Genomic DNA, 12,268 nt, shown 5'->3' with positions numbered 1-12,268 from the left:
TCCAACTTTTGAAAGGGCTGTCTCTTTTCAATTTCTGAAATATTTAGAAACTTTACATGGCTAGTAGATTCAGCTTTGAGATGCAGGCTTCGGACATTCCCAAGGAGCAAGTGTTCAAGGAGCAGCAAGTAGGCCAGTGTGACACAGTGGAGAGTAGTAGATGAGGTGAAAGAGCTAATGAAGGGACAGGTTATGGAAGGCCTTGGAGAGCACTGCAAGAAGTTTGGTTATTCTTCTCAGTGAGATGTGAAAGCAACCGTGGGTTTTGAACAGAGGAGTGACATGATCTACCGTACATTTAAAAGAGCTCACTCAGGGTGCTGAGTAGAGAGTAGGGTGTAGGGAGACAAAGAAGGGAGGAGGGAAACTAGCTAATGGGCTGTGGGAATAATCCAGGTAAGAGATGATGGTGACTTGCTCTTCCTTCTGCAAAGCCTTTAGTGTGGATAGATAACAACTGATACGCCAAGATATTATTACCTTAACAGTCGGGATAGTGCTCAGCTGGGGGCTGGGGATCAGAAATGATCACATAGGGTAGGCATTTCTTCTTGAGACATCAACAATATACTATTTCTTCACTTGTCTGGAGTTACACTGAACTTACACACTCTATGCATTTTTCTTCAAGTTTTTTTTCGCAGTGGGAGTGGTGAGAAGTAGTTGGATTCTAGATGAATTTTGAAGATAGAGCTGAAAGGATTGGGTAATGGATTTGATGTGGAAAATGAGAGAAAGAGAGGAACTTAGGCCGACCCAAGTATTTCAGCTTGAGAAACTAGAAGACCGGAATTGTCATTTACTGAGATAAACTATGGAATGAGCACATTTTAGGGGGTAGATCAAGAGTTTGGTTTTTCCTCTTCTAAACCACTGAGACAGTCCATGCTAAGGAGAAACATTTGTGTGTTGTCAGCACCTAGATGTTATTTGTAGCAATGAGACAGGATAAGAATTCTAAGGAAATCTATTAGGGTAAGACTAAACAGAGTAGCAGGCTGTAGCGGGTTGAATGGTGGCACCCCAGAGTTATGTTCATGTCCTGACCCCCAAGGCCTGTGAGTGTGACCTTATTTGGAAAAATGGTCTTTGCAGAAGTAATTAAGTTAAGGATCTCTAGGTAAGATCATCCTGGATTATGTGGATGTGCCCTAAATCCAATGACAAGTGTCCTTAAAATTGACAGAAGATATAAAGAACTCACACAACTCAACAAGAAAAAATCAAACAACCTAATCAAAACATGGGCAGTGGATATGAACAGACATTTCTCCAAAGAGGATATACAGATGGCCAATAGGCACATGAAAACATGCTCATCATTACTGATCATCAGGGCAATGCAAATCAAAACTACACTAAGATGTCACCTTACACCTGTTAGAATGGTTAAAATAACCAAAACAAAAAGTAACAAATGTTGAGGAGGTTGTGGAGAAAAAGGAACCCTCATACACTGCTGATGGGAATGCAAACTGGTGCAGTCACTACAGAAAACAGTATGGAGATTTCTCAAAGAATTAAAAATAGAAATACCATATGACCCAGCCATCCCACTACTGGGTATCTATCCAAAGAGCTTGAAGTCAGCAATTCCAAAAGTCCTATGCGCCCTATGTTCATTGCAGCATTATTTACAATAGCCAAGACATGGAAGCAACCTAAGTGCCGATCAACAGATGATTGGATAAAGAAGATATGGTATATACACACAATGGAATGCTACTCAGCCATAAAAAAAGGATAAAATCGTCCCATTTACAACAACATGGACGGACCTTGAGGGTATTATGTTAAATGAAATAAGCCAGATAGAGAAAGACGAACTCTGTATGACTCCACTCATACGTGGAAGTTAAACACGTGGATAAAGAGAACAGATTAGTGGTTACCACGGGAAAGGGGGTGGGGGGATGGGCACAAAGGGTGAAGTGGTGTACCTACAATATGACTGACAAATAATAATGTACAACTGAAATTTCACAAGCTTGAAAACTATCATAACCTCAATAAAAAATAAAATATAAAAAAAGTTAACTACTGAGATTACATGGTGGATAATGATCATAAAAAAATTCACAGAAGATGAGAAGACATGGAAGAGAAGAAGGCCATGTGAAGACAGAGGCAGAGATTGAAGTTATGCAGCAAGAAGCTGAGAACACCTCAGGCTAGTTCTGATGGTTGTTTTGTGTCTTGGGAGTGTCTTGATTTTTCCTGCTTTTTCTTATGCCTTGTAATCTTTTGTTGTTGAAAGCCAGACATTTTCTTTAGGACAGTAGTGTGGAGAAAAGAGTTAACATAGCAGACCTGAGACTTCTTACCCTTTGAAAGTCCTGCTTGCAAGGTTGGCCCCTGGCTTGCATCTAGAACTTAGATTTTGAGTGAGTTCCTACTAACCTAACTGATAAGAGTGGCTCACTGTTCCTAAACTGTTTGTGCAAACTATATAGCTTATGGTAAACACCTGCTATCCTTCTGGGAGTCTGAAATTCTGGTATGTGCCGGGCAGAGGTTGCCCATGTGACCAGCACCCAATAAAAGCCCTAGGTACTGAGTCTCTTATGAGGTTCCCTGGTTAGCAACATTTCACATGTGTGGTCACAACACATTGCCAAAGGGGGAAAGGATCCTGGGAACCATGTGCCTGGTTTTTCCTGGACTTTCCCCCATATGCCTTTTCTCTTTGCTGATTTTGCTTTGTATTGTTTTGCTGTGAGTTCTCCAAGTGAATCATTGTACCTTGGAGGGAGGGTTGATCGTGGGCTCCTGAATCACAGTAGTAACTAAGGAGAATAATTTTTGTGCCTGAACGGGCATACATTTCCTTCTGCAAAGCCTTTAGAGTGAAGTTTTGAGTTAATCCAGTTACGAATTTTAATAACTAAGCAAGACAGGAGGTTAATACAATTTGATTGCATTTTTGTAAATTTCAAAGATAGATAACAACTGATGAGCCAAGATATTATTACCCTAACAGTCAGGATAGTGGTCAGCTGGGGGCGGGCTGGGGATCAGAAATGATCACATGGGGTAGGCATTTCTTTTTGAGATATCAACAATGTAATATTTCTTCACTTGTCTGGAGTTACACTGAACTTACACACTCCACGCACTTTTTTTTCAGGTATTTTCAATTTCACAACAAAAGAACTTTAAAGGATAAAATTTTTAAAGATAACCTGATGAATTTGAAAATACTGAAAAAAATAACTCCTGTCAGAAAGTTTAGATATACATCCAAATGATGAGCACGTAGGAAAGGAAGCAAATTAGAAAAGTTGGGAAGTATTAACTTTAGCAAAAGGAATAGCCCAGACGTGAATAACATTTACAAAATAGCAATGTAACCATGGATATTAATTTAAGCCAAACACTTTAAGGATAATTGGAAGATGGCAATAAGGTAAGTGTTTGTTTGTGGATCTGAGGGATACTACATCTGGGTTCGAAGAGAAGCTCCCACGGATTCTCAGACCGGTGACCTCCCACCTCCAAACCTCCCCTCCTGCTCACCCCGGGGCCAGGCACCGAGTTGTGCCCCATACATCCTCCCTTCACCCTACCTCCAGGCCGGAGCTGGTGAAGAGGTATCCACCGTCCGGGCTGAGGCTCAGGCGGACATGGTAAAGATTCGCCGGTCGCTTGGCACCGCCTTACAGGATCTTTCTCCCACGCCACATCCATCAGATGCCCAGGCGGCCAACTCGCGCTGAAAAGGATAGCGCCCTCCCTGAGGTATTTCACGGCTCTGGACTACATTTCCCAGGAGCCATCGCGTCGAAGGCTACTTCCAGTCAACCTGGCTTTCTGTCCAGGTTGCCAGAGCTGGGCACCCGTTTGCGGAGGAAGAGCAGCGTGGGGGTCTCAGTTGAGGCTTGCGTTCTAAACATCTCTTGGGACTTGTCGAAGTTTTCGGTTACAGATGTGCACGGTGTAGGGCGACCGTGTTTGCCGAGAGAAAGGACGGCGTCCAAGACCAAGGCCTGTGAATTGAGACTGTCAGTCTCTGGGCTCTTAAAGGCTGTCCAGGTTCCGGACTACATTTCCCAATGTTCACCGTACCCGAGGCAACGTCCAGTCCGCGCACCGGCCCTTTGAGGGCCATAGAAGGGATCGCGCGCAAGTCCCTGCGGAACACTCAGCGGGGGCCGCAAGGTCAGGTAAGGGAGTCTAACACCCGCAAGCGGAATGACCCCTGAGGCGCGAGGCCGCGGGGGAGGGCAGTGATGGGTAACGTTTTCGGAGTCTGGGGCTTTGCCAGCAAGGGGACATGAGAAGGAAGGTGGTGGGGCTCCGTGTTTGTGTGTCTGTGCGCGCGCCAGCGATCACGGTGGGAACCGTGGGTGCTTGTGTGAAATTGATACAGGAGCAACGTGTGGAGGTGATCGCCCAGGAGCCATAGGGGTGGGATGTGTATATGTGTGTGTTTGCACGCGCGGTGGTGACGGGAGCTGTATGTGATTGTAATGCACTATTTAGGTGTGACTCTGTATGTATATGACTGTGAATGCGTCACTGTGTGCGTGACCGTGTGTGTAAATGTGGTGGCAGCAGCCGTGGGGCCGGAAACAGAGAATTGAGCATTGCGTTTAGTAACATTCATAGTCATTCGTGAAAGTATGGAGAGCAGTTTCTGTGGTGACCGTTAGTTGAGTTGGAGTAGGGTAACAGAACGAAGGAAGGGGAATAGGAAACAGTGTAGACGACATATTCCAAGAGTTTCTCTGTAAATATGAGCAGAGAAATGGAACAGCAGCTGGTCGGGAGAGAAATAACCTATCAGTATGCTGGTGGGAATGAGCCAGGAGGAAGGAAAAGTAAAAGTACAGGGAAGGGTGAGTAAGCCAGGCTCCTCTGTGGGCGTCCTGAAATGGCAAGAATCAAAGAAGGGTGTTAGTGTTGTAGAGAGTGAGCTATGAGCTCAAGTTTTCAAAAAGCAAGGGGAAATATTCTGTGTTTGGTAGATGTCAGCAACAGTGAGGAGTGGTGAGTTGTACATAATCTCATGGCGTGAAATTCTAAGCTGGAGCTCTTAGGAGGAGGAAGAGAGAAAGGTCTGAAAGTAATAAGAGCAAGGGGGACGTTTGCCCCACTCCCAGACCCAGTGTCAAAAGGCTATAGGGGAAAAAATGTTGAGAGGGCTGCGGAGTCCTCTGGGGAGAGCCAGGTTTCTGTTAGGCACAAAGGTGAAGGGAGTGTTCAAGGAAGTGGTTGAAGGTAACAGAGAGGTTTATTTATGAATTGTGAATTCCAGAGGGCCTACTGGAAAGCGTCAAGACTTGGGGAGGGGTGCGACAAGGGGACAACCAACTATGAGGAGTACAGTGTCTGAAGAGGGAGATGGCCAGGGAGTCCAGGGCTTCTTAGGATGGACATAAACACGGATGTAGGGGATATGGCCGCTTATTTTGGTTGGATTGGAGACAGTGTTGGAGAGGTAGTGTTGTAAGAGGTGGTAAGAGGTGGACTTTTGAATATCCCTCGGAAAGAGGGAAGCCAATGATAGAAGCTTTAAGCGTGGTTGGGATATGTGGAGTAATGCCCCTACAAACAAGTCCAGATCCTAATCCTCGGAACCTGTGAATAAATTGCTTTAAGAGGCTAAAGAGGGGCCGGCCTGGTGGCGCAGCGGTTAAGTGCGCACGTTCCGCTTCTCGGCGGCCCGAGTTCGCAGGTTCGGATCTAGGGTGTGGACATGGCTCTGCTTGGCAACCTGTGGTAGGCATCCCATATATAAAGTAGAGGAAGATGGGCACCGGATGTGAGCTCAGGGTCAGTCTTCCTCAGCAAAAACAGGAGGATTGGCAGCTGTTAGCTCAGGGCTAATCTTCCTCAAAAAAAAAAAAAAAAAAGAGGCCAAAGGGATTAAGTTAAGGACCTTGAAATGAGATTATCCAATTGGGCCCAATCTAATCACATGGATCCTTAAAGTCAGTAAACCTTTCTCGCCTGAATTTAGTGTCAAAGGGAGATGTGATTATAGAATGGTTAGAGAGCTGCAAAGTTGTTGGCTGGATAAAGGAAGGGAACCTTGAGCCAAGGAATGTTGGTGGCCTCCTGAAACTGGACAACGTTAGGGAATGAATTCCCCCCTAGAGCCTGCAGAAAGGAGCACAGCCCTGCCAGCACTTTGTTAGTCCAGGGAGAAGCATGTCAGACTTTTGTCTGACCGTGAGGTAAGAAGTTTGTTTAAGCCACTACATTTATGAGCGTTTGTTACTCAGTAGTAGAAAACTAACATAATGGTGTCGTGTCTGAGCCTCAGCGCTGTGGGGGGGTCTTGAGTCCTGTGACATGAGGGGAACTCAGTCCCTATTGATAACGTTGAGGACTTCAGGTAAAGCACATAGGCCCCCTCTTCACTTGTAATTTCCAGTTTTGCTGCATTGTGATCTTTTTTAACTTGGAAATATAATGAATTTTTCTTTGTGATCTGCTATATGGTCTGTCTATAGTTACTTATTTGTTTTCCACTTGATTTGTCTTGGATTGAGAAAAGCTATGAAAATCCTCTGTTATTAATGAAATTGTATCTTATGTAACCTGTAACTCCTGCTTTATGAAAGTTCCCGCTGTTAGTTGATACATAGATTTCGATAATTGTGAATTGTAGGCTTTAATATTTTAGCATGCTCAAGATCAGGGCCCTTGCTTATTTTTTTGTTTCCATTTGTCTTGTATATATTTGTCCATAATTTGTAAAATGAACTTTTTTTGAAGTTTATCATGTATATGGATAAGTGTATACATAATAATATGATCAAACAGCCAACACAATCAAAACTGTACAGCTTGAATAAATTACCACAGAGGGAACACCCACATAATAAGCACCCAGATCAAGAAATAAAACAGTACTTGCACCCCAGAAGTCCCTCTTGTGCTCCTGTTCAGTCAGTAGCTCCCTAAAGTAACCACCATACATCAGTTTTGTCTGTTTTTGAAGTTAGATGTAAATGGAATCACATAGCATGTAACCTTTTGTGTTGGCTTCCTTTGTTCAACATTGTGTTTGTGAGATTCATACATATTCTTGTGTGTAGAAAAAGCTTATTGTTCACTTTGCTAAATGCACTGGTATTCCACGGCATGAATATCCCACTTGTGTTTGTCCATTCATGCCGTTGATAGACATTTGGACTGTTTCCAACTTTGGGCTCTCGTGGATAATGGTGCTGGAAGCATACTTACCCTTTTTTTGGTGTTCATATGTATCATTTCTGTTGGGTCTATTTCTAGGAGAGAAATTGCTGGGTCATAGGGTATGGGAATCTGCTTAAGCAGATACTGTCAGTTTTCCAAAATGGCTGAACTAGTTAGCACTCCCATCGATAGTTTATGCAAGTTCCAAGTGCTCCACTTTCTCATTAATACATGGTATTGTCAGACTGTAAAATTTTTGCCAATATAGTGGATATATAGTGGTATTGCATTGTGGGTTTTCTTCCTCAATTATCTTATTGAAGTCATGTTGATTTATAACATGTAATTTCAGATGGACATTATTATATGTCAGTTTCTGTATAGACTATCATGCTCACCAGTAGTCTAATTTTTTTTTACATTTTTTTAATTGAGTTCATAATAGTTTGCAACATTGTGAAATTTCAGTTGTACATCATTTCTTGTACATCACCGTATAAGTGCTCCCCTTCACCCCCTGTGCTCACCCCCCACCACCCTTCTCCTGGTACCCACTGAACTGTTCTCTTTGTCCCAGTGTTTGTTTATCTTCCACATATGAGTGAAATCATCTGGTGTTTGTCTTTGTCTGGCTTATTTTGCTTAATGTGACTCTCTCCAGGTCCATCCATGTGGTTGCGAATGGGATGATTTTGTGATTTTTTTAATGGCTGAGTAGTATTCCATTGTGTATATATACCATATCTTCTTTATCCAATCATCAGTTGATGGGTACTTGGGTTGCTTCCATGTCTTGGCTATTGTGAATAATGCTGCAGTGAACATAGGGATACATAAGTCACTTTGAATTGTTGATTTCGTGTTCTTTGGATAGATACCCAGTAGTGGGATAGCTGGGTTATATGATATTTCTGTTTTTACTTTTTTGAGAAATCTCCATACTGTTTTCCATAGTGGCTGCACCAGTTTGCATTCCCACCAGCAGTGTATGAGGGTTCCTTTTTCTCCACATCCTCTCCAACATTTGTTATTTTCTGTCTTAGTGATTATAACCATTTTAACGGATGTAAAGTGGTATCTTAGGGTAGCTTTGATTTGCATTTCTCTGATGATTAGTGATGTTGAGCAACTTTTCATGTGCCTCTTGGCCATCTGTATACCTTCTTTGGAAAAATGCCTGTTCGTATCCTCTGCCCATTTGTTGATTGGGTTGTTTGTTTTTTTTGTTGTTCAGTTGTGTGAGTTCTTTATGTATCATGGAGATTAACATCTTGTTGGCTATATCATTTGCAATTATCTTCTCCCAGTTGGTGGGTTGTCTTTCTGTTTTGATCCTTGTTTCCTTTGCCTTGCAGAAGCTCCTTAGCCTGATTAAGTCTCATTTGTCTATTTTTTCTTTTATTTCCCTTGTCTGAGAAGCAATGGTATTCAATAAGATCCTTTTAAGATCCATGTCAAAGAGTGTACTACCTATATTTTCTTCCAGACATTTTATGGTTTCAGGTCTTACCTTCAAGTCTTTGATCCATTTTGAGTTAGTTTTTGTGTATGGCATAAGATAGTGACCTACTTTCATTCTTTTGCATGTGGCTGCCCAGTATTCCCAACAGCACTTATTGAAGAGACTTTCTTTTCTCCATTGTATGTTCTTAGCCCCTTTTTCAAAGATTAGCTGTCCATAGATGTGTGGTTTTATTTCTGGACTTTCAATTGTGTTCCATTGATCTGTGTGCCTGTTTCTGTACCAGTACCATGCTGTTTTGATTACTGTAGCTTTGTCGTATACTTTGAAGTCAGGAATTGTGATGCCTCCAGCTTTCTTCTTTTTTCTCAGGATTGCTTTAGTCTTTTGGGGTCTTTGGTTGCCCCATATGAATTTTAGGATTCTTTGTTCTATTTCCATGAAGAATGACATTGGGATTCTAGTTAGGATTGCATTGAATCTGTAGATTGCTTTGGGTAGTGTGGACATTTTAAGCATGTTTATTCTTCCAACCCATGTGCATGGAATATCTTTCCATTTCTTTATGTCATTGTCGATTTCTTTCAATAATGTCTTATAGTTTTCATTGTATAGATCTTTAACCTCCTTGGTTAAATTTATTCCTAGATATTTTATTTTTTTTTGTTGTGGTTGTAAATGGGATTGTATTCTTGAGTTCCCTTTCTGTTAGTTCATTATTGGAGTATAGAAATGCAACTGATTTTTCTAAGTTGATTTTGTACCCTGCAACTTTACTGTAGTTGTTGATTATTTCTGATAATTTTCCAATGGATTCTTTAGGGTTTTCTATATATAAAGTCATGTCAGGGCTGGCCCTGTGGCCAAGTGGTTAAGTTTACCTGCTCCACTTTGGTGGCCTAGGGTTCACTGGTTCAGGTCCTGGGAACGGACCTACCCACCACTCATCAAGCCATGCTGTGGAGGCATCCCACACAGAAGAACTAGAATGAACTACAACTAGGATATACAACTATGTACTGGGGCTTTGGGGAGAAGAAAAGGAAGATTGGCAATAGAGGTTAGCTTGGGGCCAATCCCCTCCCCCCAAAAAGAAGTAAGCTGTATTAACTCTCAAAAAAAGAAAGCATATGTTATCTGCAAACAGGGAGAGTTTCACTTCTTCCTTGCCAATTTGGATACCTTTTATTTCTTTTTCTTGCCTAATTGCTCTGGCCAAAATCTCCAGCACTATGTTGAATAAGAGTGGGCACCCTTGTCTTGTTCCTGTTCTCAGAGGGATGGCTTTCAGTTTTCCCCATTGTGTATCATGTTGGCTGTGGGTTTGTCATATATGGACTTTATTATGTTGAGGTACTTCTGTACCCATTTTATTGAGACTTTTTATCATAAATGGCTGTTGGATCTTGTCAAATGCCTTCTCTGCATCTATTGAGATGATCATGTGGTTTTTATTCCTCATTTTGTGTATGTGGTGTTTCACATTGATTGATTTGCAGATGTTGAACCATCCCTGAGTCCCCAGTATAAATCTCACTTGATCAAGGTGTGTGATCCTTTTAATGTATTGCTGTATTTGGTTTGCCAATATTTTTTGAGGATTTTTGCATCTGTGTTCATTAGAGATATTGGCCCCTAAGTTTCCTTCTTTCTGTTGTCCTTGTCTGGCTTCGGGATCAGGGTGATGTTGACCCTTGTAGAATGAGTTGGGAAATGTTCCATCTTCTTCAATTTTTGGAATAGTTTGAGAAGGATAGGTATTAACTCTTTTTTGAGTTTTTGATAGAATTCTCCAGAGAAGCTTTCTGATCCTGGACTTTTATTTTTTGGGACGTTTTTGATTACTGTTTCAATCTCTTGTGATTGGTCTATTCAGATTATGTATTTCTTCTTGATTCAGTTTTGGGAGGTTGTATGAATGTAAGAATTTATCCATTTCTTCTAGGTTATCCGATTTCTTGACATATAATTTTTCATAGTATTCTCTTATAATCGTTTGTATTTCTGTGGTATCCATTGTAATTTCTCCTCCTTCATTTCTAATTTTATTTATTTGAGCCTTCTTTTCTTAGTGAGTCTGGCTAAGGGTTTCTCAATTTTGTTTATCTTTTCAAAGAACCAGCTCTTAGTTGCATTGATCCTTTCTACTGTTTTTTAATTTGTTTCATTTATTTCTGCTCTTATTTTTATTATTTTCCTCCTGCTGATGTGGGCTTTGTTTGTTCCTCTTTTTATAGTTCTGTTAAGTGTAGTTTAAGATTGCTTATTTGAGATTTTTCTTATTTGTTAAGGTGGGCCTGTATTGCTGTGAATTTACCTCTTAGGACTGCTTTTGTTGGTTCCCATACGAATTGGTATGGTGTTTTTTCATTTTCAATTGTCTCCAGATATTTTTTTTATTTCTTCTTTAATTTCTTCAATGATCCATTGGTTGTTCAGTAGCATGTTGTTTAGTCTCCACATATTTGTCACTTTCCCAGCTTTTTTCTTGCAGTTGATTTCTGGGTTCATAGCATTATGGTAGGAAAAGATGCTTGATATGATTTCAATCTTCTCAAATTTATTGAGGCTTTCCTTATTTCCCACATATGGTCCATCTTTGAGAATGTTCCACATGCACTTGAGAAGAATGTGTATTCTGCTGGTTTTGGATGCAGCATTCTCTATATATCTATTAAGTCCATCTGGTCTAGTTTTTCATTTAATTCCACTATTTCCTTGTTGACTTTCTACCTGGATGGTCTATCCATTGATGTGAGTGGGGTGTTAAGGTCCCCTACTATTACTGTGTTGCTGTTAATATCTCCTTTTAGGTTTGTTAATATTGCTTTATGTACTTTGGTGCTCCTGTGTTGGGTGCATATATGTTTATAAGTGTTATGTCCTCTTGGTGGAGTGTCTCTTTTATCATTACATACTGCTCCTCTTTGTCTCTTATTGCCTTTTTTATCTTGAAGTCTACTTTGTCTAAGTATGACAACACTTACTTTCTTTTGTTTGTCATTAACTTGGAATATCGTCTTCCATCCCTTCACTCTGAGCCTGTTTTTGTTTTCAGAGCTGAGACGTGTTTCCTGGAGGTGGCATAACATTGGGTCTTGTTTTTTAATCCATCCAGCCACTCTGTGTATTTTGATTGAAGAATTCAATCCCTTTACCTTTCAAGTGATTATTGATATATGAGTGCTTCATGCTACCATTTTATCACTTGTTTTTTGGTTTTTCTTAGTCTTCATTCTTATTTCCTTGTTTCTCATCCCATGTATTTCCAACTACCAGTTCAATTTGGAAGTTTTCCCTGATGGTTTTCTCAGTTTTCTCTTTTTTATCATTTGTGTCTCTGTTCTGATTGTTTACTGGTTGCTGTGAGGTTTGTATAAAGATGAGATAGTTCCTTTTCTGATAGCCTCTTATTTCCTTAGTCTAAGCAGGTTCCATCCCTTTCCCTTCCCCATCTATGGTATTGTCACACCTTATTCCATTTTGTGTTGTGAATTGTGTTTAAAATTAAGTGATTATAATTATTTTTGATGCCTTCCTTTCCTTTATCTTTAATGTTATAATTGTTTGGTAACCTGTTCTGATAGAGAGCTGCAGTTTGTAAGTTTGTCTGTCTACGTAATCTCCATCTATTTTTTTTTTTTTGAGGAAGGTCAGCCC

General features: G+C 40.9%; 1 protein-coding gene across 2 annotated transcripts in view; it reads left to right on the top strand.

Annotated features, from left to right (window-relative positions):
• Positions 1–3,619: 3,619 nt before the first annotated feature.
• ZNF790 (zinc finger protein 790) overlaps positions 3,620–12,268 on the top strand; it is a 24,928-nt gene continuing 16,279 nt past the window's right edge. The window contains exon 1 of one of the 2 annotated variants that reach the window (XM_008531444.2): positions 3,620–4,163. The gene's annotated coding sequence lies outside the window, so the exon portion shown is untranslated. The remainder of the gene's footprint in view (positions 4,164–12,268) is intronic. The other variant, XM_070557519.1, reaches the window with a different exon arrangement.

This window comes from Equus przewalskii, chromosome 9 (assembly GCF_037783145.1).
Source record: "Equus przewalskii isolate Varuska chromosome 9, EquPr2, whole genome shotgun sequence".
Classification (NCBI taxonomy): Eukaryota; Metazoa; Chordata; class Mammalia; order Perissodactyla; family Equidae; genus Equus; species Equus przewalskii.
Note: the sequence above shows the minus strand (reverse complement) of the source record. Positions and strands in the feature narration are given on the sequence as shown.